Raw genomic sequence first — 24,970 nt, forward strand, 5'->3', positions numbered from 1 at the left:
AAAAATCTTAACATCTTGCTTGACTCAATGTGATGTAGATCTTGACATATTGAATAGACAACTTTATTACACACTTTGTACTAATATGTACGTTTTTGCATGGTCAATAATAGCCGGAAGTCAAGGTTGGTTATTTGCCCTTGGGGCCAATATCGATATCAGCCCTCGAAAACCAATTTCGTGTCCCCGAATTTGACTTCCGGTAACCTGTCAATCAAAAACATCATTATTAACTCACTGTGATACATTTTTTTGATTTTTTTTCTTCAAAAGTTTTTTGAATTTTTGTTGAAAATATTAAATATAATTTCATATATGCTTTTTTTTTCTCCTCCACCTTGAAAATATGTGATAAATAGATTATTACATGTCATTTTCCATATTGGCCCTGGTATCAGCCCTCGACCCATATCCCTTTTTTTTCAAACGAAAAAAATTGTTAGTTTATAAGTCATGTAAAAAGCTTAAATTAATTGATGACTGTACATGTATGTTGTCATAATTTTTAAATCTTGAATCAAATAAAACAAAAGGAGTAATGCTTAAACAAGAAAAAAAAATATACATGCAAAACAAAATGTCCTCCTACAACACCATAGCCCATGACATTATCGTGTATAATATGTCCTCCTACAACACTATAGCCCATGACATTATCATATACAATATGTCCTCCTACAACACCATAACCCATGACATTATCATATACAATATATCCTACAACACCATAGCCAATGACATTGTCATATACAATATGTCCTCCTACAACACCATAGCCCATGACATTATCATATACAATATATCCTACAACACCATAGCCCATGACATTATCATATACAATATGTCCTACAACACCATAGCCAATGACATTGTCATATACAATATGTCCTCCTACAACACCATAGCCCATGACATTATCATATACAATATATCCTACAACACCATAGCCCATGACATTATCATATACAATATGTCCTACAACACCATAGCCAATGACATTGTCATATACAATATGTCCTCCTACAACACCATAGCCCATGACATTATCATATACAATATATCCTACAACACCATAGCCCATGACATTATCATATACAATATGTCCTCCTACAACACCTTAGCCCATGACATTATCATGTACAATATGTCCTCCTACAACACCATAGCCCATGACATTATCATGTACAATATGTCCTCCTACAACACCATAGCCCATGACATTATCATATACAATATGTCCTCCTACACCACCATAGCCCATGACATTATCATGTACATTATGTCCTCCTACAACACCTTAGCCCATGACATTATCATGTACAAAATGTCCTCCTACAACACCATAGCCCATGACATTATCATATACAATATGTCCTCCTACAACACCTTAGCCCATGACATTATCATGTACAATATGTCCTCCTACAACACCAGAGCCCTTGACATTATCATGTACAAAATGTCCTCCTACAACACCATAGCCAATGACATTATCATGTACAATATGTCCTCCTACAACACCATAGCCCATGACATTATCATGTACAATATGTCCTCCTAAGACACCATAGCCCATGACATCATGTACAATATGTCCTCCTAAGACACCATAGCCCATGACAGTATCATAAACAATATGTCCTCCTTAGACACCATAGCCCATGACATTATCATGTATTCATGGTCAGTGTCAAATAATGTTTAAGCTAACAATGAACTTTTGTACTTAGTTTCAAATTGATGTGACCAGACTTCATGGTAAACTATCATAACTAAAATCTTTAAGTTTTGCCAAATAATTTCAGAGAAGATTTTGGTAAAAGTAAACGGACAGCGGAAGATGAGGCGGATGACGACAGACGACCGATGCATTGTGATCAGAAAAGTTTTTCACTAGACTCTTTGCATTTTTTACTTCTACTTAACATTCTATTTCTCTATCTAGAAAGGTTTTGTAAATAAAAGACGAAATGTGTCAGTGGATCACAATCAATACAGATTTTCTTTTAAAGACAGAGACAGATATCACTTTGTGTAAGAATCATAAATTACAATATTATAACACAAAAATCAGTTGAGCCAATTGTTAAAATTATCATATGCTATACTGAAGCAAGTAAAAATAAGTTGATTATTGTGATGATAATGATGATGAATGGCTGTTTAACGTCCAGCAGCAAATGTATTGACTTCTGGACAGAAACATGTTAATGTTATATTATTATTATTTTAACATGCTAGTTCAGAAGGTAACACTCAATAGCTGGAAGACATGTCACTCTACCCGGACAAATTTTTCTGACTCCGAACCGACCTGTTCTTGCTCTTACTCCTTAAAGCGGCTGCACAGTTGAGAAGCAGCAAATACCAATTTTAGAGCCTTTGGTATGACCCAGTCAAGTTTCGAATCCACGACCTCCCTCACTCAAGGCAATTATGCTACCACAACACACATTATATATATTTCAAACTTAATTATATATTTTAATTATAAACAACATTCGGTTTTTTATTCATTGCAATAAAAAAGCATATATTCATTTAAACTTCATAAATTAACAAAATCATTCAAGGCAACTATGTGAAAAACACAACTCATTAGCAAACAAACAACTTGCAATCAAATGCGTAATATCAAATATACGAAAGAGACCACCTGGTAGATTATACCTTAAATAGATTAGATACTACTGGCGAATTTTGCAATACTATCTATTTCACAATAATTTAATTACAAGATGATCACTACCCAGCAATACTATGAAAAACCAAAGAGAAACACAATTTTTGGTCATCAAATGGGCTCCATTAAGTAATTTTTTCAATCGTATATAATCTATAACTAGCAAATACAGGTTGTAAAAAGATTAAAACATCCTCCCACTTCTTTATTTATAATAAAGTATCTTTGAATTACGTATTGTTTTAAGCCATAACTAGACAAGTGAAATAAATAATAATAATCAACAAAGAATTTAACAAACTATGCTTTCGATACTGATTCAAAGTACTAACAGGAATGAGATGATGTTTTGTAACAGAAAAATAATAAAATGCATCTAATTCAAAAATAAAGAAAGGTCCTCCAACAGGTGTCAAAAAGTATAAACACTAACAAATGACAATAGTCACACAGATGTGTTGATCTATTATTAAAATGTAACTAAATAAAGAATAAATACATTGGTGCAAGTCTATTTTTAACCTATACAAAATGTATGAACCTAAAATGTGTGGTCAAAGTGTTCAGGCAAATATTGTATGATTCTCGTTTCGTATCTGACATAATTTTAATAGGTAACTTGTTGAAATATTTTGTTTGCAGAAATTCATGACATGTATTTTTGCTCCTCTGATTTTTTGGAACGTTCAAACATCTCTTATCATAATTAAAAAGTTATTTTTCTCTTGACAAGACAAATGATTCTCTTTTATATGTGGCATAATCTTATTGGGATATAAGTGAAGGACCCCAAGATATATATTGATGTCAGCCTTGTTAGAAATTACATTTTAGAGATTTTCTTTTCTTTGCATATAATGTACAGTGACGTTTGTAGTATGTTTTATATTTTCAAATAGTTTGGCATCCAGCTTCCAGGAAAAGAAATTACATGCTGAAATGCGCATCTTGTGCATAAAAAAGGGTACTGTTAATGTTATTAAACATGTCAATGCTATTTATAATTTGGTTGTTATGGACTGTACTATGGTGTAGACAATATTTACATATAATTGTTTTATGCAAAATGCTTATTCTGAAAAATGTATTTTAAATCTCCCTGAATCCAAGAACAGGTGAGAAAAATGGTTAAGTAATATTTTTGAATATGTATGTTATATTCACAAGATTTCAAGGGATACTTGAAAAAAAAGCCACAAGTTATATCAAATGTAAAACATGAACATACAACTGTTTACAGAATTCTTCTACTTTGAAAAAGAATACAAAAACAAATCTTAAAACAAATATAATACATGTTAGAAATTAAAGCATTCATAGTTCAATATGTTATTATATTTCATCAAATATTTTCTATTTCACATGTGAATCTTTGGAAAGATAATGAGAATACACATGATACACACTGAATTCAGAACAATAGGAAATGTGTATCTCAAACTGTGGATACATCAAGATATAAAGACTTCACAGAACAATATATTTTTCTCTATCCACAACAATGTTATGATTGCCATATAAAAAGTATCATTATACATTATATATGTTGGTGTAAAATTGTAGTTTTAGAGTAAAAATCCTCTTTAGGGTATGTACTTCTATGATATATATATAATATAAATTAGTTTCTCTGTTCAACATGAAATCCCCTTAATATATTATATTCTTCTAAACGTCAATGAACAACTTAACCAGTGTCACATATGTAGCAGGAACTACTTACCTTGTTGTAATTTTAGAGTAAGGATCGTCTTTCGTTTCTATGGGAAACTATGAGCAGTTTTTATAAAAATAGAATAAAATGAAGTAAATAATTACAAATATGGGAAAAAAGACAATTATTAATATCGTGAACTTTAGGGGCCTGTACTTCTATGATGCATATAATATAAATTATTTTCAGTTCAACATGAAACCCCCCTAACATTTTATATTCTTCTAAAATTCAATGAACATAACGAATGTCACATATATATGTAGCAGGATCTACTACCTTTCCTAAGTACTAAATCATGGTGAAGTTGGTGTTTCTTAGTCTTAAGAGTTCCATGAACAACATAATGTGTGTCACATATGTAGCAGGAATGACCTACCTTTCGTAAGTACCATGGTATAATTGCTGTTCCTTAGTCTTTTTATTTTCTATGAGGTGTTTTGTAGACTTGTGTTAAAAAACTGGTCAGTATACAGAAAACATACATCTGCTATATATAGATATAAGAAGATGTGGTATGAGTGTTAATGAGACAATGCTATGACTTCTGTGCTCATTAAATGTCGTTCTTGATAACAAATTATAAGGTATTTCTAAAACCAAAAGTGAGCAAAGATAAAGAAATCTAAGCGTATTATTGGCAGTACTACTGACATCATGTTTGTATTTGCTCAAAACCAAAAGTCAGCACTGTTACTCACACTTTTTATTTTTTTTAAATTGTTGAAACAGTTGTATCGCTTTAAATTCAGACCCCATCTACCTTAAAGCAAAATGTAAGATACTTCGTGGTAGTAGTACTGACACAATATTTATATATAATATAAGGAAACAAATATTATTCATATCTTATGTAATGGCAGTAAATATGAAATAGATAAAATTTATAATAGATACTTCTTTACTAGTAGACTGGATAGAACAAAAACTACATGCTAAATGAAAAAGAGAAATAGTATGATAACATATCGAATTTTAGACAACAACAATACATGTATCAATATAAACAAGAAATATATAGTTCATATATAACAACCTTAACAATTTGAAAAAAAACTAAAATTCACAAGTTATTGATAACATCACAAACATAAATTTTTGGCAAGTGTAGATTTTACTAATTGGTATACCAATTAAATATTATATACATAACCTTAATAAAGTTACTTTAAAAGACATATTTTAATAAGGTTATTGAACATAATTTTCCTAGGGTCCTATGTGACACAGTTCAATTTTCATATATTTGTCATTTGGTAGTTATCCGTAAGTAGATGATGATGATGGATGGCTGCTTAACGTCCAGCGAAAAAATTAATATGCATAATCAGGATGAGAACATGTTAATGTAATATGAATATTTACCGTACTTTGTACTAGACCGACAGGCTGAGCCGGATGTTTAACGTGCTAGCTCACAAGGTAACAGTCCGCTATTAGTAGTAGTAGAGATCCTTTTACAAACAAATATTATAAGGCAGTCAGTTTTCATTTTATTCAATATTAGTTTTTTTTTCATCATGGGGGTCCTTACATAGATTACTTAATAAACAGTTTATCAACCTCAGGGAGCCGATCACATAGTGCATATGGTATTCTCACAACAATTTACATACAACTAAATCAAAGAAAACAACATGGTTATAATTTCAAATTTACTTTAAAAAATTGTAAGTTTTATGGTTTATTAACAGATTAAATCATAAACAATTGCTTTGTCTGTGAAAATATTACATCTTGGGGATATGATTGTAAAACAACATAAATGGTTTTATAATGGATTTGGCTATTGTTTTTAGGTCCTTTTTTGGTCATGTAGCTCTTTGGCTCTTTTGGTTCTTATACATCCTCAGGTTGCACATATTCGGCTCTGAGCATTCCTAATGAAGGTTAACTCAGAAAAGTGATTTGGACACATGTAATTTATCTCACTTATTATTCAATATCTGAATACAAATATTATCTCAATTCTTATCTATGTATGTATGTATAGCTGAAAAAAAAGAACAATTTTATCATCCTGGACACATTTTTGGTGGATTTTAAATGGGTAAAGGTAGCCCATGAATTAAAGCGTTCAACTTAATACAGATTATCTAGAGGTGTACATGAATAATCCATCAAAATCAACCATTTAGGAAAAATCTGTTTCCTTAATCCAGGAATCCTATTATATCAAATGAAAATATCCATAGAATCTACAGAAAGACTCATAACAAACTTTGACACAGCATGAGGTAACACTCTTAAGAAAAATATCACAGTATAAGAGACTTGTCTTGTTATTTGTTCTTTCCATTTTCTTTGATTCCATATTTTGATCCTTTCTTTGTTTCTGTCCATCCTATTAACCATTTGGCTGCTACAGACACTGAAAATGCATAAAATAAACAGGTAGTCATTGATTACAGAAATGTGTTATAAAAGGGTCAGATTATGATTTTGATTAAATGGGAAAAGAGAGGCAAAGGATACCAAAGGGACATTCAAACTCACAAGTCGAAAATAATATGAGACGCCATGGCTAAAATAGAAACACAAACACCATCAAAAACTGGGGGTGATCTCAGTTGCTCCAGAACAGTAAGCAGATACTGCTCCACATGTGGCACTCGTGGTGTTGCTTAAGTAGAAACCTGGTGATATATCTAATTCAGAAGGTCATATTTGGGGGAAGGGGACAAGATTGTAGTTACAACAATTTGAACATATCCATTGTCATCTCTGAAACAGATATTCCATAAAGGTCAACCAACTCGTGATGCCATCCCTAAAATTTACGAAGGGATGATTTCAACTTCACCACTTGGAACTCTTGGTTTAATTAGCTTCATTGTGAGGAGCAACTCTTTATCAGGGAAACCATGATAGGAAACACAAGCAGTGGAATATCTTATCAACTGGGAGATAAATACTCCATATGCAGGTGCTGCTGGAATGTTGCTACATAGAAATGGATAGTTCACAATTTGGAAGCTGAAAACATCTCTTTTGTAAATTTCTAGGTGTAAGTCAAGATATGAGACAAGACTTAAATGTATCTGTTGTATCCTTTATCTCAAGTTCGACGGGATAGATGCGTTCAACATAGTCACCAAATTTACAGTTGATTACTGAGAGAAGATCATTTATATAGCGGAAAGTGAAATTTAAGGATAATGCTAACTTCTTTTCTTTCTTCCTAAGAAGTTCCTGTATGAAGTCAGTCTCATGTGAATAAAGGAACAAGTTGGCAAGAAGAGGAGCACAGTTGGTTCCCATGGGAATGCCGATTGTTTGTTGAAAAACACGTCCTCCAAAGGTAACAAATATGTTGTCAATCAAGAAATCTTAATAATGTCAGTTTCAGCGAATTTTTTGTTTGGGACTGATTTCTGATAGAATATATTAACAGTGAAACCCTGTCCTCCTTTTCTTTTCCAAGATGGCATTGAATATAACTTATTATTAGATTTTTACTTGATATGGGTAACATGAATAGTGGAGTAGGAATTGTCAACATCTCCAGACTACTAGAGACCTGTTCATGCCTTTCGTGTAGTTTGTGTTGCTCAATCTTTAGTATTCTGTGTTGTGTCTTGAATAATTTTTTTTGTCTATTTGTCATTTTCTTTTTTGCAATGGCAGTTTTCTCATTTTACGCTTGGTATCTTTTTAACTTTCATTTTAGCTGCTCAAGAATGAAAATTAAATGTTTACTAGAAAAGTGGAACATTTGTCAAATGACTGTGATGTGCACCTGTTTGTGCATTGTGGTGTCTGTGCCAGTCACTCTTGCTTTCAGCATTCATCACTGGCTAGCAGCTTGCTGAGAAAGGGAAAGCTGAATGTGCCATTCATTCCTGCCAGTTATAGCCTCTAATGCAGTAAGACCTGTGTGGCCCAGATATGGGATCCTCCCGATGGTGACGGATGAAAATTTGGCACCTTACAGCCTCAGGCAGAACTACAAGTTCTTGGAAGAGGTTTGGTACCTAGATGCAAGTCATGCTAGACCCACCGGTGAGTAGGTATGCCATGGTATTAGCAAACCAAACCCCCAGCTATGGGTAAATAGCCCCACTGCCTTGTGGCTGACCGTGGAAAGTCAAATGCTATGGTAGACAAGCCAGAAAGAAATCTGGACAGATGCAATCTGTTAGCATGGTCATGCAATCATCTACGGGAAGAACTACATGAACCTAGAGAGAAAACCCATCAACCAAAGTGGATGTTTGACGTTGGGCTAACAACCTAACTTAGTTAAAATGAGCTTTCAGAAACGTTGAACTGTGGAGGCCTTATGCGACTTCTTGCATGGAGATAATTAAGGTTAAGGAAAAGCAGAACACAATACTGAAATCTTGTATATTGAACAGCTGTTCATTAGAGTTAGCATACTGTGGATTCATTTATTTTTCGTGGGTACCAATTTTCGTGGATTTAGGAAAACTTACATGTTCGTGGATATTTAGTTTCGTGGTTTTGCCAAAGTCTGCATACAAGCCTATAGAAATTTTGTTATTCATTGAACATTTAATTTCGTGGTTCACCCACGAAATCCATGAAAATTGGTATCCAACGAATAATAATGAATCCACAGTATATAGTCAGCTGTTTCCGGGAGTAAATATTTAGGAAATGATATAAGGAATATATGTGGCTGTTCTGACACAGGATGTGAGCATATAAGCTATTGTTAGGCATAGAAAAGTAATACTTACTGAACAAAAATAAACCAATAATGAACACTTGTTGTAGGAAAGTTCCTGATATAAATATTTGTCCAAGGAAATAAAACAAAGGCAAACACGTTACTGTTGCCCATGCCAGCCATATCAACAAATCATTATATTTTCTAGGAACATGATAAGCTGGAAGATCAAATTTTCCTGTCTTCTTAAATTCATCTATTAAATCATCCTGAAAAAAGAATAAAAATTTATTTTGAAACTTGATCAAATATTTGTGTGTGTCACAGTGACTTGATTGTTTGTGTTACAGTGACTTGATTGTTTATGTTACAATGACTTCACTGTGTGTGTTACAGTGACTTGATTTTTTGTGTTACAGTGACTTGACTATGTGTGTTACAGTGACTTGATTGTTTATGTTACAGTGACTTGATTGTTTGTGATATGGTGACTTGATTGTTTGTGTTACAATGACTTAATTATTTATGTTACAATGACTTGATTGTGTGTGTTACAGTGACTTTATAATCAGTGCTACAGTGACTTGATTGTTTGTGTTACAGTGACTTGACTGTTGTGTTACAGTGATTTGATTGTGTGTGTTACAGTGACTTGATTGTGTGTTACAGTGACTTGTTTGTTTGTGTTAATATGACTTGATTGTTTGTGTTACAGTGACTTGATTGTGTGTTACAGTGACTTGATTGTGTGTGTTACAATGACTTGATTAATTGTGTTACAGTGACTTGTTTGTTTGTGTTACTATGACTTGATTGTTTGTGTTACAGTGACTTGATTGTGTGTGTTACAGTGACTTGTTTGTCTGTGTAACAGTGACTTGATTGTGTGTGTAACAGTGACTTGATTAAATGTGTTACAGTGACTTGATTGTATCACAGTGACTTGATCATTTTCGTGTTTCAGTGACTTGCTTGTGTGTTACAGTGACTTGATTGTGTGTGTTACAGTGACTTGATTGTGTGTGTTACAGTGACTTGATTAATTGTGTTTCAGTGACTTGATAATCAGTGATACAGTGACTTGATTTTGTGTAACAGTGACTTGACTTGATTATTTGTGTTACAGTAACTTGATTGTGTGTGTTTCAGAGACTTGATTGTTTATGTTACAGTGACTTGATTGTTTGTGTTACAATGACTTGACTGTGTGTGTGTTACAGTGACTTGATTGTTTATGTTTCAGTGACTTGATTGTGTGTGTTACAGTGACTTGATAATCAGTGCTACAGTGACTTGATTGCGTGTGTTACAGTGACTTGATTGAATGAGTTATAGAGACTTGATTGTTTGTGTTACAGTGACTTGTTTGTTTGTGTTACAGTGACTTGATTAAATGTGTTACAATGACTTGATTTTTTGTGTTACAGTGACTTGATTGTTTGTGTTACAGTGACTTGATTGTGTGTGTCACAGTGACTTGATTCTTTGTTTACAGTAAGTTAATTGTGTGTGTGAAACAGTGACTTGATTGTTTGTGTTACAATGACTTGATTGTCTGTGTTACTGAACACCTTTTGCAATTAGTTCAATGTTCTGATTCAAGTGAAATTTGTTTCGTCTTATCAAACTGTTCTACTGGTCATTTATTTAACCAACTACTGTAGAAAAGCACAGTCAAGTCATCAAAGTGCAAAGTTATGAGATAAAGCATGATTACACTCAATAAAGATTGGAATTCCACTTAATGGCTGTTATGAAAGATTTGCCTAAAATGTCTGTAGATATTTTATAGTAATGAGTCATTTGAAAGGTGAGAGGTGTTATTTTTGAATTGCCAAACAAATTTCTATTACTGTGGATTCATTTATTGTTGTGGGTACCAATTTCCGTAGATGAAGGAAAACTTACATGTTGGTGGATATTTAATTTCGTGGTTTTGACGAAGTTTGCATACAAGCCTTAAGAAAATTTGTCATTCGATAAACATTTAATTTCGTGGTTAAACAGCAGTTGAACTGGACCCACAAAATCCATGAAAATTGGTCCAACGAATTATAATGAATCCACAGTTTTTGAATTATCTCTTCTAAAAATGTTGTTTTTTCTATATATGATTTTATGAAGTTTTAAAGGCTGGGAGATGAGATCAATATTCATATAAAAAAATATATTAAATTATCTCCTTAAGGAAACTTATTGACAGCATATTGTAACTTAACATATATTGTACTGAAAATACAAACTGATGTCTTATTCTTACAAACTATAGAAGATTTGTTTAAAAGGAATAGTATGAAAACTCACTTTGGACATTTTTATAGCAATATCAATAGATAGGCTTTATGTCATAGTAGTTTTTCGTTTTGTCATAATTCAGGCCATTGTTTTTCTGGTATGTATTGTAATGCAGGGGGCTTTTTATAGGGGTTTTGCTCACTGTTGAATACCTGCATACAGTGATCAATTTCTGCTTAGATCTGCATCATGTTGGACCCTGGTAGATACTTGTCTAATTGGCTATCATTAGAAATTTACTATATTTATATACATGCACATTATTATTCGGTATCCTGATTATCTTAAAGATATTATGCCACCCCTTTTTACCGAATTTACCAGTTATAATCTGTGTAATAGCCAAACTAATACAGTTCAAATTATCCCAGTCCATATTTCATTTAAGGTTCTGGAACAATGTAAACATAATTTTAAGAAATTTAAGTTCTAAACATATCTTTATCAGAGGTTTCAACAAAAACATGATATGCAATTTATTTTCTTCTCAGTTTTGGTATGATTTTATTTAAAGGAATCTTTCGACTGAGATATATATGTGATTTTAAATATTTCTACTTTTTCAGTATACATATTATAGACACTCTTTGTAATGAGTGATTTGACTTGTTCAGAAAATATTATAGACATAGCTTGTCATAAGTGATTTTAAATATTTCCACTTTCTCATAAAAATTGACAAAATTTTAGGTTTCCTGTTTTCCAAGATTTCATGATACAAATCTTAGTTTTAAACTAAGATTAGTAATTTCTGGTCGCAAAATTTGTTAGTTTCCTTTTACAATTATGTTTGTATTGTTTCAAATTGAATCACAATTGAAAATTTTCCTGTTTCCTATTTTCTGAGATATAATATTTTTGCCTAAAATTATTATTTCTGGTCATGAGAATTTTGTCAGTTTCCTTATACACTCATGTTTGTGATGATTCAGATAAAATCTTATTGTTACAAAGATGCTGTTTCATTAATATCATAAAAATTTCTTAGTCTTCATTGATTTTTTTTTTTTTTAAACAGATGATTTGAATCCAAAACCATTTGTTTCTAACACTTCTAAAGTTGTAAACTTTTAGTATATCAAATATATGATGACATTCTGGACACAAAATAAACTCATGTAGTTCCTGTTGCGATTATGCAAAATAATTTTTCACACACTTGCTTACACTCATTTACGCTTATTTATTGTTGCGGTAATTTGAATGATGCCAATACAATATGATTTCACTATTTTTACCTGTTTTGAAAATCATATACTTCATAACAATTTCTCATTTTTCCTAATATGTGTGTTTGTTTGATTATTTTGTTATTCTTTGTTTTTTATATTTCAATGTAATTCATGAGGGCCTCAGGGAAGTTTTGTAGCTTACTGTGTAACCCTCTTTAGATAAAGAAATATTATTATTATTATTAATTTTTGTCTGATATGTCAAAGCCTTTTCTGCATAGATTGACTGACTATTAGCCATCAGCCATCAATTTCAAATTAAAAAAAATCAAGATATATAAAAAAGCAAAATTATGTAATAAAATAAAATGCTCCGCTGGGCACAGCTTGATACGACCACAGATGTCGAACACTGAACAGTTGGGGCAAGTATGGACACAACATTCAAGCTTGATACAGCACTGAATTTGGATTGAGATTAAATATTTGACACAGCATAGGTTTCTGACACAGAATGAATGTGGTCTAAGAACTTAATTTTTTTTAATTTACCTATTCAAACCATATCATTATTATTTGGTTTTATATATAAATCAGAAATAACCAATTTAAAATGGAAAATTTTAAAAGAAAAAAAGGGTAAAAAAAATCCCCCCCCCTAATTTTTTGAACCCCCTTATGATTCATCACCCCAAAACTCAATCCCAGCCTTCCCTTTGTGGTATGGTACCTTGCAGTACCATTTCAGAGAGATCCATACACTTGAACACAAGTTATTGTCTGGAAACTAGAAAAATGCTTGTTTTTAGGCCCCTTTTTGGCCCCAAATTCCTAAACGTTTTGGGCAATTAACCCCAAACTCAAACCCAGCTTTCCCTTTGTGATATGGAACCTTGTAGTACAATTTCATAAAGATCCATACACTTACACACAAGTTATTGTCCGGAAACTAGAAAAATGCTTGTTTTTTGCCCCTTTTTGGCCCCTTATTACAAAAATTTTGAGGCAATTCCCCCAAAATCAATCCGAGCCTTCCCTTTGTGGTATGGTACCTTGCAGTACAATTTCAGAGAGATCCATACACTTGAACACAAGTTATTGTCTGGAAACTAGAAAAATGCTTATTTTTGGCCCCTTTTTGACCCCTTATTCCTAAACGTTTTGGGCAATTACCCCCAAACTCAATTCCAGCTTTCCCTTTGTGATATGGTACCTTGTAGTACAATTTCAGAAAGATCCATACACTTACACACAAGTTATTGTCCTGAAACTAGAAAAATGCTTGTTTTTTGCCCCTTTTTGGCCCCTAATTCCTAAACGTTTTAGACAATTACCCCCAAACTCAATTCAAGCTTTCCCTTTGTGATATGGAACCTTGTAGTACAATTTCAGAAAGATCCATACACTTACTCACAAGTTATTGTCATGAAACTAGAAAAATGCTTGTTTTTCGCCCCTTTTTTGGCATCTAATTCCTAAAATTTTGAGGCAATTACCCCAAAAATCAATCCCAGCATTCCCTTTGTGATATGGAACCTTGTGGTACAATGTCAGAGAGATCCATACACTAACACACAAGTTATGTCTGGAAGTTACAAAAATGCTTAATTGGCCACTTTTTGGCCCCTAATTCCTTAACTGTTGGTACCATAACCCCTTGAACACATTTTTAATTTACCTATTCAAACCATATCATTATTATTTGCTTTTATATATAAATCAGAAATAACCAATTTAAAATGGAAAATTTTAAAGAAAAAAAAAAGGAAAAAAAGGGGAAAAAAATCCCTCCCAAAAATTTTTTGAACCCCCTGATGATTCATCAACCCCAAACTCAATCCCAGCCTTCCCTTTGTGGTATGGTACCTTGCAGTACAATTTCAGAGAGATCCATACACTTGAACACAAGTTATTGTCTGGAAACTAGAAAAATGCTTGTTTTTAGGCCCCTTTTTGGCCCCAAATTCCTAAACGTTTTGGGCAATTAACCCCAAACTCAAACCCAGCTTTCCCTTTGTGATATGGAACCTTGTAGTACAATTTCATAAAGATCCATACACTTACACACAAGTGATTGTCCGGAAACTAGAAAAATGCTTGTTTTTTGCCCCTTTTTGGCCCCTTATTACAAAAATTTTGAGGCAATTCCCCCAAAATCAATCCGAGCCTTCCCTTTGTGGTATGGTACCTTGCAGTACAATTTCAGAGAGATCCATACACTTGAACACAAGTTATTGTCTGGAAACTAGAAAAATGCTTATTTTTGGCCCCTTTTTGACCCCTTATTCCTAAACGTTTTGGGCAATTACCCCCAAACTCAATTCCAGCTTTCCCTTTGTGATATGGTACCTTGTAGTACAATTTCAGAAAGATCCATACACTTACACACAAGTTATTGTCTTGAAACTAGAAAAATGCTTGTTTTTTGCCCCTTTTTGGCCCCTTATTCCTAAACGTTTTAGACAATTACCCCCAAACTCAATTCAAGCTTTCCCTTTGTGATATGGAACCTTGTAGTACAATTTCAGAAAGATCCATACACTTACACACAAGTTATTGTCATGAAACTAGAAAAATGCTTGTTTTTCGCCCCTTTTTTGGCATCTAATTCCTAAAATTTTGAGGCAATTACCCCAAAAATCAATCCCAGCATTCCCTTTGTGATATGGAACCTTGTGGTACAATGTCAGAGAGATCCATACACTAACACACAAGTTATGTCTGGAAGTTACAAAAATGCTTAATTGGCCACTTTTTGGCCCCTAATTCCTTAACTGTTGGTACCATAACCCCCAAAATCAATCCCAACCTTCCTTTTGTGGTATTGAACCTTATGGTAAAATTTCATAGAGATCCATTCACTTAAACTAAAGTTAGAGTGTGAAAACCAATGTGTCTTTGGACGACGACAGCGACGCCAACGTCATACCAATATACGACTGCAAAATTTTTTTGCGGTCTTATAAAAATGAAAACTCCTTTAAAAAAGATTTTATACTGTTTAAAAATAAAAATGAAAACTAATAGATATATTTGCTTAAGTAGTCTTAAGTGTTGCAATTCAATTAGTTTAAGTAAAAGATTTGAACTGATTTGGCCATTAAAGACCATCAAATTCAAAAATCTATCAAATATGCCATGAATCTTCACTTTCCAGATGGTTTTTGTCTAAAATGTCAGTTGTCATATTTGTGTTCAGTCTCAATCTTTATATATGTTATGTATTTTCATCAAGTACAAAATATGTTTGAATATCAAGACTGATAGGAATCTGATGTTCAGTAGTTGTTGTTTGTTGATGTGGTTCATAAGTGTTTCTAGTTTCTTGTTTTTTATATAGATTAGAAAGTTGGTTTTATACTAGTAATTTTTGGGGCCCTTTATAGCTTGCTGGAAGGATAGTTTTTAAAATATAGTTGGAATACATTTGTAATTTTCCAAGTTATAAATGGCATAACTCTAAAACAGTTAATGAAATACTGCCAAATTTAAATTTTGTCTGCATGTTGTGGTTCATATCATTGTGTTTTATAAAATTTGGATGAGGCAAACTTTTAAGAGTATGGAAAAGAAAATGGGAGGGATGGAAGGACGGACGATCTAGGCTAGGGTAACACTTAACACTTAATGCCCCCATTGCCTACAGCAAGAGGGGGGATAAAAAATGTTTGTACATGTAGTCTTTTTAACTAAATATTAGTGATTTATATTTTTCCACAATATATATTATAAAAATATGGTTTTAATAGCTATATCTAAGGACTTCCCCTTGAAGCAGATATTATAAATCACCTTTCAAAATCTAAGAGTTCTAAGTTTACAATGTTTGGTTTTATGTATATTATACTGAAAACTTGTTTTTCATCGTTTTTTTTTTTTATTATTTTAAGCTTTAAAAAGAAAATTATTGTAATTAGTTCAAGCAACACTTAGCAGCAAAAGTAAAAAAAAAAATACATATAGAATTCACACAAAGTGATCTCAAAACCTGACACAGTCCTTATGAAACAGTACACTAAAAATACAGACCTTTTCTTTAAATAAATCACGTAACCATACTCCTAAATCTTCTTCTGAATCTGGCATCTTATTTATTTCATGTCGCCTAAAAACAAAATAATAAAAGTAAGTTCAGTATATGGAGTAATGAATTCAACATTTGGTAGACAGGATGAGCGGTATTGAAAAAAGCAAGATTAGGCTAGTGCTTGCAAGATTACTTCTTTTATTAATTAAATTAGGAAATAGATATCCAGTTTGAAAGTACAGTCCTGCATTTTCAATTATAGAATAAATTGTAATTAAACAAACCTGAATTTTCAACTTGGATAAAATGGGTCATATGTCAAAGGTGAACAGTCCCCTTAAATTTACCAGATTGACATCAGGCTTATGTGCATTCAGATCACGAATTTTAAAAAAATGATGAGGCTGCAACAGGAAATTTACTGAAAATCAAGGGACTAACAAACTTCTCATTAACAGTAAAATAAAAAAAAATGTTTCATATTTTTCATGTCGGACCTTTTTATAGCCGAGTATACGGTATAGGGTTTTCTCATTGTTATACGATTGTCTATAATGGCTTACATCCATTTGCTTTTGAACTTTTGTGGATAGTTGTCTCATTGGTAATCATACTGCATCTCCTTATTTTTATATTCTCCTTGATGCTGCTTTAGAGAAAAGTTAGAAATCTTAGGGTGATAATCTTGCTCACTTTGACTTGTCTGGTGAGCCTGTTTAGCTACAAATTAGGTTGGTTGTAGATACAGTAGACTTCACCTAATCGGATATCGGCTAAACGAATATATCGGCTATTGTAATATTATTTCAAAACACCAAACCCTTCCCTATATGTTTAATGTTAATTTTATCGGGTAATCGAATATCGGATATAAGAATATATCGGCAAATCGGATAAGAATATTCAGGTCATTTTGTTCAAAACCATGCACAATCGGATATTTTCGATGTTTTTCTGACAGGAAATATACCCGGAAGTTACGAATTTACAATCTTGCAGACAAGAAGATTTTGTTTTTACTAAATAAAAGGAACTATTTCTTAATAAATTGTTGTCTTTAATCATTGTCTTCCTTTGTAATGTGAATTAGATGCCCTTTTACTTCAAATGGTTTGAATTTATTTATAAATTATGCAAGACTCAGTTGACAAGTTGACGTTGCTGTTTGTAGAATTTTGATTAAACTCTAAATGTTCACAGAATCAGAAATATAATCTAAACTGAATGTACCTTCTTCTGAATAATTTATTGCAATATAAACATAAATCCCTTTTGACAAGAGAAATCTGACTTTTGTCAGATATATTTTTTTCACATGTGCAAAAGTAACCACATGTCATGGACGCCATTTTGGATGTTTACAAATTTGTGAGGAAGCCTCTAGAACTATGACCTAAATATAAATAGTCTTCAGAAAACGTAAACTTTATGCAATAATATTTTATCAATCATGATTATTTTTATAAATTTAAATCTGATTATTTCAAGAAATAAAATTATAACAAAAACGATTTTAGTTTGGAGACTCTACACAGACATGCTTAGATCTATTTATAGCCAAATTAGTTTACCTGTGTGATAATGTAAATAGTGGATATTAATTTGCTTACAAAACAAATAAAGACAAACTATGGATGGTAGATAATAATTCACATAAATATTTCAGAACATTTGATTTATTTTAATAAATAAAGGATTTAAAAACTGCAAACAAATTTAATCATTACATAATCAGCTGATAATTTTTTTACACAAACATCGTGGTGATGTAACTGATAAAAATCACTCCATCAATCCTCCAGCCCTTTCACATATTTAGCAATTGTCAGGGTTAGTAACATCTCAGGATTATATCTACTCATTATTGCAGAATATTCAATGAATATACATTCATCGTCTAATTGAATATATCGGGTAATCGGATATTTTTAGCTGACATTTTGGGTATCCGATTTGCCGGAGTCTACTGTAGTTTCAAGCATCCAAGAAAAAACACAAAAAAAAATGATATGAACCTTTAAACTAGAGGCTCTCAAGAGCCTGTGTCGCTCACCTGATTCTACTTTCGTTTTGGAAATCATGTAAAAATAGATTAAAATCATGACAGACATTTGATAGATACCTAATAATGAGTGAGGCCAAATTTGGTTTAATATTGGCCCTGTAATTTAATAAAAAATTGAACAGTAAATCGGCAACAAAGTAGCAACACTTCATCAGCACCTCATAAGAAACATTTATGCCATGTTTGGTTTCATTCCATTTCCGTGCACCTCTAGAAGAAGCATTTGTATGTATTTCACATAGGGTCTTATGTTAAAAAAAGTCCCCTGCTGGCGGCCATCTTGATGATGGATAAGCTTCAAAGTAACAACACTTAGTCAGCACCTCATAAGGAACATTCATGCCATGTTTGGTTTCAATCCATTCAGTAGTTCTCTGAAAGAAGACATTTGTATGTATTGTCAATAGGGTCCTATGCTAAACCAAGTCTCCCGCTGGCGGCCATCTTGGAATCTTGGAATATGGATCGGCTTCAAAGTAACAACACTTGGTCAGCACCTCATAAGGAACATTCATGCCATGTTTGATTTCATTCCATTCAGTGGTTCTCTAAAAGAAGACATTTGTATGTATTTTCCCATAGGCTCCTATGTTAAACTAAGTCCCCCCGCTGGCGGCCATCTTGGATGATGGATCAGCTTCAAAGTAACAACACTTGGTCAGCACCTCATAAGGAACATTCATGCAATGTTTAGTTTCATTCCATTGAGTGGTTCCCTAGAAAAAGACATTTGTATGTATTTCCCTTAGGGTCCTATGTTAAACTAAGTCCCCCCCAAAGCGGCCATCTTGGATGATGGATCGGCTTCAAAGTAACACCATTTGGTCAGCACCTCATAAGGAACATTCATGTCATGTTTGATTTAATTCCATTCAGTGGTCCTCTAAAAGAAGACATTTGTATGTATTTCCCATAGGCTACTATGTTAAACTAAGTCCCCCCCCCCAAAGTGGCCATCTTGGATGATGGATCGGCATCTAAGTAACAACACTTGGTCAGCACCTCATTAGGAACATTCATACCATGTTTGGTTTCATTTCATTCAGTGGTTCTCTAAAAGAAGACATTTGTATGTATTTCCCATAGGGTCCTATGTTAAACTAAGTCCCCCGCTGGCGGCCATCTTAGATGATGGATCAGCTTCAAAGTAACAACACTTGGTCAGCACCTCATAAGGAACATTCATGCCATGTTTGGTTTCATTCCATTTAGTGGTTCTCTAGAAGAAGTTCAAAATGTAAAAAGTTAACGATGACGACGACGACGGACGATGTCAACGACGGACAATGGACGCCAAGTGATGAGAAAAGCTCACGTGGCCCTTCAGGCCAGGTGAGCTAGAAATGAGGTCAAGGTGACAGATCAATTCTGCCAGACAAACATGTACACCTCAAAATCATTCCATACACCAAATATACAACCTGGAAATATGTAGAGGAAATTTATCTTTTATTTATTGAGGAAACATTAAACGATAGATCTGAAATATTAAATAAGAAAATTGGGTCATGGGCCTTATTTTCTTGAAAAATCAAAAAACACAAATTGTGGCAAAACAAATCACATCAACAGTAAAAAGACAAAGCACGAGAGCACTACAAAGGCAATTGCCACCAAGTCAATGTTTTTGTGATTAATACTAGTTTCATCCTTATGTAAAAGAATTACACTAAGTACAGTGGACAGGGGACTGTCTTAATCAAATACAGAAAAGACTTTTGACAATTGCTTTTAACTACCTCAGTATCATAATAAGGAGAAGTGACTTCTCTTTTGGAAACTGATAGGCAAAAGTGTGAGACTTAAAAGCAATTGTCTCAGTAAATATCCTACATTGTCTATTGACTTTTATTAAGTTGCATGCAATTAAATGTTTCCACTTGTCAGTAACAATTGTCTCAGTTAATATCCTACATTGTCGATTGACATTTATTAAGTTGCATGCAATTAAATGTTTCCACTTGTCAGAAACAACAAAGATAATGTACCAACTAAATATCTGAACTGTTGTATATTTACAGATAAAGAATTAATAAAATGCTCCGCTGGGCGCAGCTTGATACGACCGCAGAGGTGGAACCCTGAACAGTTGGGGCAAGTATGGACACAACATTCAAGCTTGATACAGCACTGAATTTGGATTGTGATTAAATATTTGACACAGCATAGGTTTCTGACACAGAATGAAAGTGGTCTAAGAACTTATTTTTTTTTAATTTACCTATTCAAACCATATCATTATTATTTGCTTTTATATATAAATCAGAAATAACCAATTTAAAATGGAAAATTTTAAAAGAAAAAAAAGGGAAAAAAAATCCCCCCCCTAATTTTTTGAACCCCTTATGATTCAGCCCCAAACTCAATCCCAGCCTTCCCTTTGTGGTATCGGGTACCTTGCAGTACAATTTCAGAGAGATCCATACACTTGAACACAAGTTATTGTCTGGAAACTAGAAAAATGCTTGTTTTTTGGCCCCTTTTTGGCCTCAAATTCCTAAACGTTTAGGGCAATTACCCCCAAACTCAAACCCAACTTTCCCTTTGTGATATGGAACCTTGTAGTACAATTTCATAAAGATCTATACACTTACACACAAGTTATTGTCCAGAAACTAGAAAAATGCTTGTTTTTTGCCCCTTTTTGGCCCCTAATTCCAAAAACTTTGAGGCAACTACAAAAATCAATCCAGCCTTCAGTTTGTGGTATGGTACCTTGCAGTCCAATTTCGGAGAGATCCATACACTTGAACACAAGTTATTCTCTGGAATCTAGAAAAATGCTTATTTTTGGCCACTTTTTGGCCCCTTATTCCTAAACGTTTTGGGCAATTACCCCCAAACTCAATTCCAGCTTTCCCTTTGTGATCTGGAACCTTGTACTACAATTTCATAAGATCCATACACTTACACACAAGTTATTGTCCTGAAACTAGAAAAATGCTTGTTTTTTGCCCCTTTTTGGCCCCTTATTCCTAAAATTTTGAGGCAATTACCCCCAAAATCAATCCCAGCCTTCCATTTGTGGTATGGTACCTTGCAGTACAATTTCAGAGAGATCCATACACTAACACACAAGTTATTGTCATCAAACTAGAAAAAAGCTTGTTTTTTGCCCCCTTTTTTGGCCCCTTATTCCTAAAATTTTAAGGCAATTACCCCCAAAAACAATCCCAGCATTCTCTATGTGATATAGAACCTTTTGGTACAATGTCCGAGAGATCCATACACTATAACACAAGTTATGTCTGGAAGTTACAAAAATGCATATTTTTGGCCCCTTATTCCTTAACTGTTGGTACCATAACCCCCAAAATCAATAAAAATTGGTGGCAATTAAAATTCATTATTGGCGAAAGAATTTGGCAAGAAAAATATGAGGATACGATTTCATCAATCTTGTTTACTTTTTTTCATGTTTCTCAGACTTTACCTGATCAGACAATATTCGGAATTCACCTTGAACTCGTTACGATTTTGACATAAAATCAATAATCACTGATTGCATTTTATAGGTGTAGCGTAGGCAACAATGGACTTTTAAATAAAGGTGTTGATTGTATTATTTTTCGAAATGATATGGTTAAATGGCGTCACATGTCACCTTTAGGATTTATTTACGCAACACACGTGTTTGAATCATAGTTTTACGTCTCCTCGTTTTCTTTTTAACGATGGTCTGGAAGATAAAAGTGTTGTTATGACGAAAACTGTTCAAAAGCAAGAAACATCTCTGACTTTAAACTTTATCCTTTAACTTTGATAGAATTAATTGATTTGAAGTGGGTACCAGTACTTTACAACTGTTTGGCAATGCACGTGTTTCAAGCATAGTTTTACGTCTCAACTTAATCTTTTTACAATGGTCTGGAAAAGAAAACTGTTGCTACGAAGAAATATATTCAAAAGAAAGAAAAATATCTGACTGATGTCCTTATCCTCCAACTAGACGGGAAAATATATATCCGACAAACTTATTGAAGATGAATCTCGTGTTCCCAGAAGTAATTATAAAAAAAATATGATTTCATGATCCATATTGCAATTTTACAGTATCTTTTGAAAAGTAAATGTTTAGTGTTTATACATTACAATGTAGATTAAAAAAAAGTTTTGTAGAATAATTATAGACAACAATGGGCCAAACGGATTTTTTTTTATTAAAGAAAAAAGGAAAAATTTAAAAGAAAAATATGTTTAGGGAGCTCCCATTTGATTTTTATGGGGGGGGGGGGGGGGGCGCTTAGGATGAAAAAAAGGCAGGATGACAATTGATGTAAAAAAGTCAAGATAAACTAATAAAAAAAAGACAGGACTGAATAGAGTGAAAAATAAAAATGCAGGACAGAGATAACAACTAAAAAAAAAAATGCAGGACAAACGTTTTCATCCTAGCCCCCCCCCCCCCCCCCCCCCCCCCTACAAATCAATGGTAGCTCCCTTTAAATGTTAGTTGTAATAGTGTGGCGAAAAAAAATTGAAAGTGGCGAAAATATATTGTTTTGACGAAAGAGGTGGAGAAAAAGAAAATTGACCCAGAGGAAAAAACTCTGGTGAAAGGTAACACTTAATGCCCCCGTCGCATACGGTAATGGCATAACAATACTTGGCATAAACAGTTGTTCCTTTGAAATATCATACGACTAGTCTACAAGTCCAATGGGCTTAGTTACTAATACTATTTCACACAACTGCCACTTTTATGAGTAATGTACTAAAGAACGAAAATGGCACTGATAAAAACGCACATTTACACTCTGATTTCTACTTTAATTCATCTTAGCCAATCAGAAAACATGAAAAAAATGCAAATTAATGTTTAGAAACTTCACCCGTCCATCATTGTCTTTAACTGAAATTGTTCAAATCAATTAAACATAAAAACATAGGAAATTTATCAGAAGATGAATCTAATTTTCGTACTTCGACGGTTTGGCATCACGCATTATATATCTAACTCACAAAAATGGCAGATACGACATAGCATAAAAGAAATTGCTTTAAAACTTAGGTTATAAATTTCCAAAAGCCTAAAACCATATTTTTTTTTCCTTTAGATATAATTATAATTTATAACTATGCAAAAAAGAATAACCACACTCTATCCATACAGACCCTTTGAATGTATGGTAAGAAGGAAGACAAGTTGCTAAAGGAATATTATAGCATTCAATTTTTGTGTTTGTTACATGCTGCATAATAAGATTATACAAGATTGTATTCTACTTTATTGATCATAATCACTTAATTATGACAGCTTTTGTACAATAACAGTATGTACATGTAATGGTGTATGTACAAATAAAATACTATACCAATATGGTCTATAGGAGAAAACTACATAAATGTAAGTACTACATCTAGTTATCCAATAAAGAAACAAGCAATTTTTATCTTGAAAAACTTCACTAAAAAGTTTTAAGTCAGGAATAAATGTCTTGGTCCTTCCAGAATTTTTAAAGGTTTGAAACGCAATAAGAGTAAAACGTTTTTGTTTTAAAGCCAAAAAAACTGCCTGGTTAAATAAATTTGAGCCAAGGGCCATTAATTTTTTTTAATTTAGTTTAGTGAGATAAATTAGATGCCATAAAGGTGTAATACCACCAAATCATAGTACGTCACATCCGGTTGCATACGAAAATAGGTCGGAAAAAAATATTCCCTTGAATTGACAGTTGTAGGTAATTGATCCCTACATTCATTGCAGTAAAACATTTCTGGGTCATAACATATATCTTGGGTATTTCAAAGCACCCATTATTTTTTTATTTGGGGTTTCTATAGAATATTTTGCAAAATTGAGGTTACATGGTCACTAAAGCTTGTACACAGGTTAAAAAAGGTGGAAAATTTGATTGGTTAACTTCCAGTGATGGTTATTTTCTTATATGCAATGAAATGTTATGTGAATTTTTTTCTATAGTACTGGACAGGATAAAACTTTACTCATGCCAAGTATTTCTTTATTTGAAACAAAGATAAATTCTGCACAATTTTTTTGAAAAGTGCAAATTTAACAGAGACTAATAGGGGAAATCAATGGTGGTATTACACCTAATATGGTATGCATTTTTTCTACTGAAAATAAGTGTCAAAGAAGTCAATGGCAAAATACAATAGTTAAGACAAAATTCTACTATTCTGCAGCAAATAATATCAATTGATATGTAATCATATTTTATAAGTTCAAGTCATTAAAATAATAAAAAGTGGGAGCAACTCCAGCCCCTTCTCTTACTTGTGACCAAAACAAAATCTGATTTTTTTTTTCATTTCTCAGATTTTTTACTGCAGTGGGCACCCCCCCCCTTCCCGTTTGAAACATCCTAGAACCACTGAAAAATGAAGAAATTCGAAGTCTTTTGGTTGTAAGATGTGAGA

The 24,970-nt window shown here is 32.9% G+C and overlaps 1 long non-coding RNA gene across 1 annotated transcript; it reads right to left on the reverse strand.

The window, feature by feature from the left end:
• Positions 1 to 2,454: 2,454 nt before the first annotated feature.
• On the reverse strand, positions 2,455 to 16,627 carry LOC127724573 (uncharacterized). The gene is made up of 3 exons (XR_007992587.1): positions 16,527 to 16,627; positions 9,101 to 9,299; positions 2,455 to 6,768 (listed from the first exon to the last, which is right to left on the reverse strand). It is a non-coding gene; the product is annotated as an uncharacterized LOC127724573 (long non-coding RNA).
• Positions 16,628 to 24,970: the final 8,343 nt, after the last annotated feature.

This window comes from Mytilus californianus, unplaced genomic scaffold (genome assembly GCF_021869535.1).
Source record: "Mytilus californianus isolate M0D057914Y unplaced genomic scaffold, xbMytCali1.0.p SCAF_14, whole genome shotgun sequence".
Classification (NCBI taxonomy): domain Eukaryota; kingdom Metazoa; phylum Mollusca; class Bivalvia; order Mytilida; family Mytilidae; genus Mytilus; species Mytilus californianus.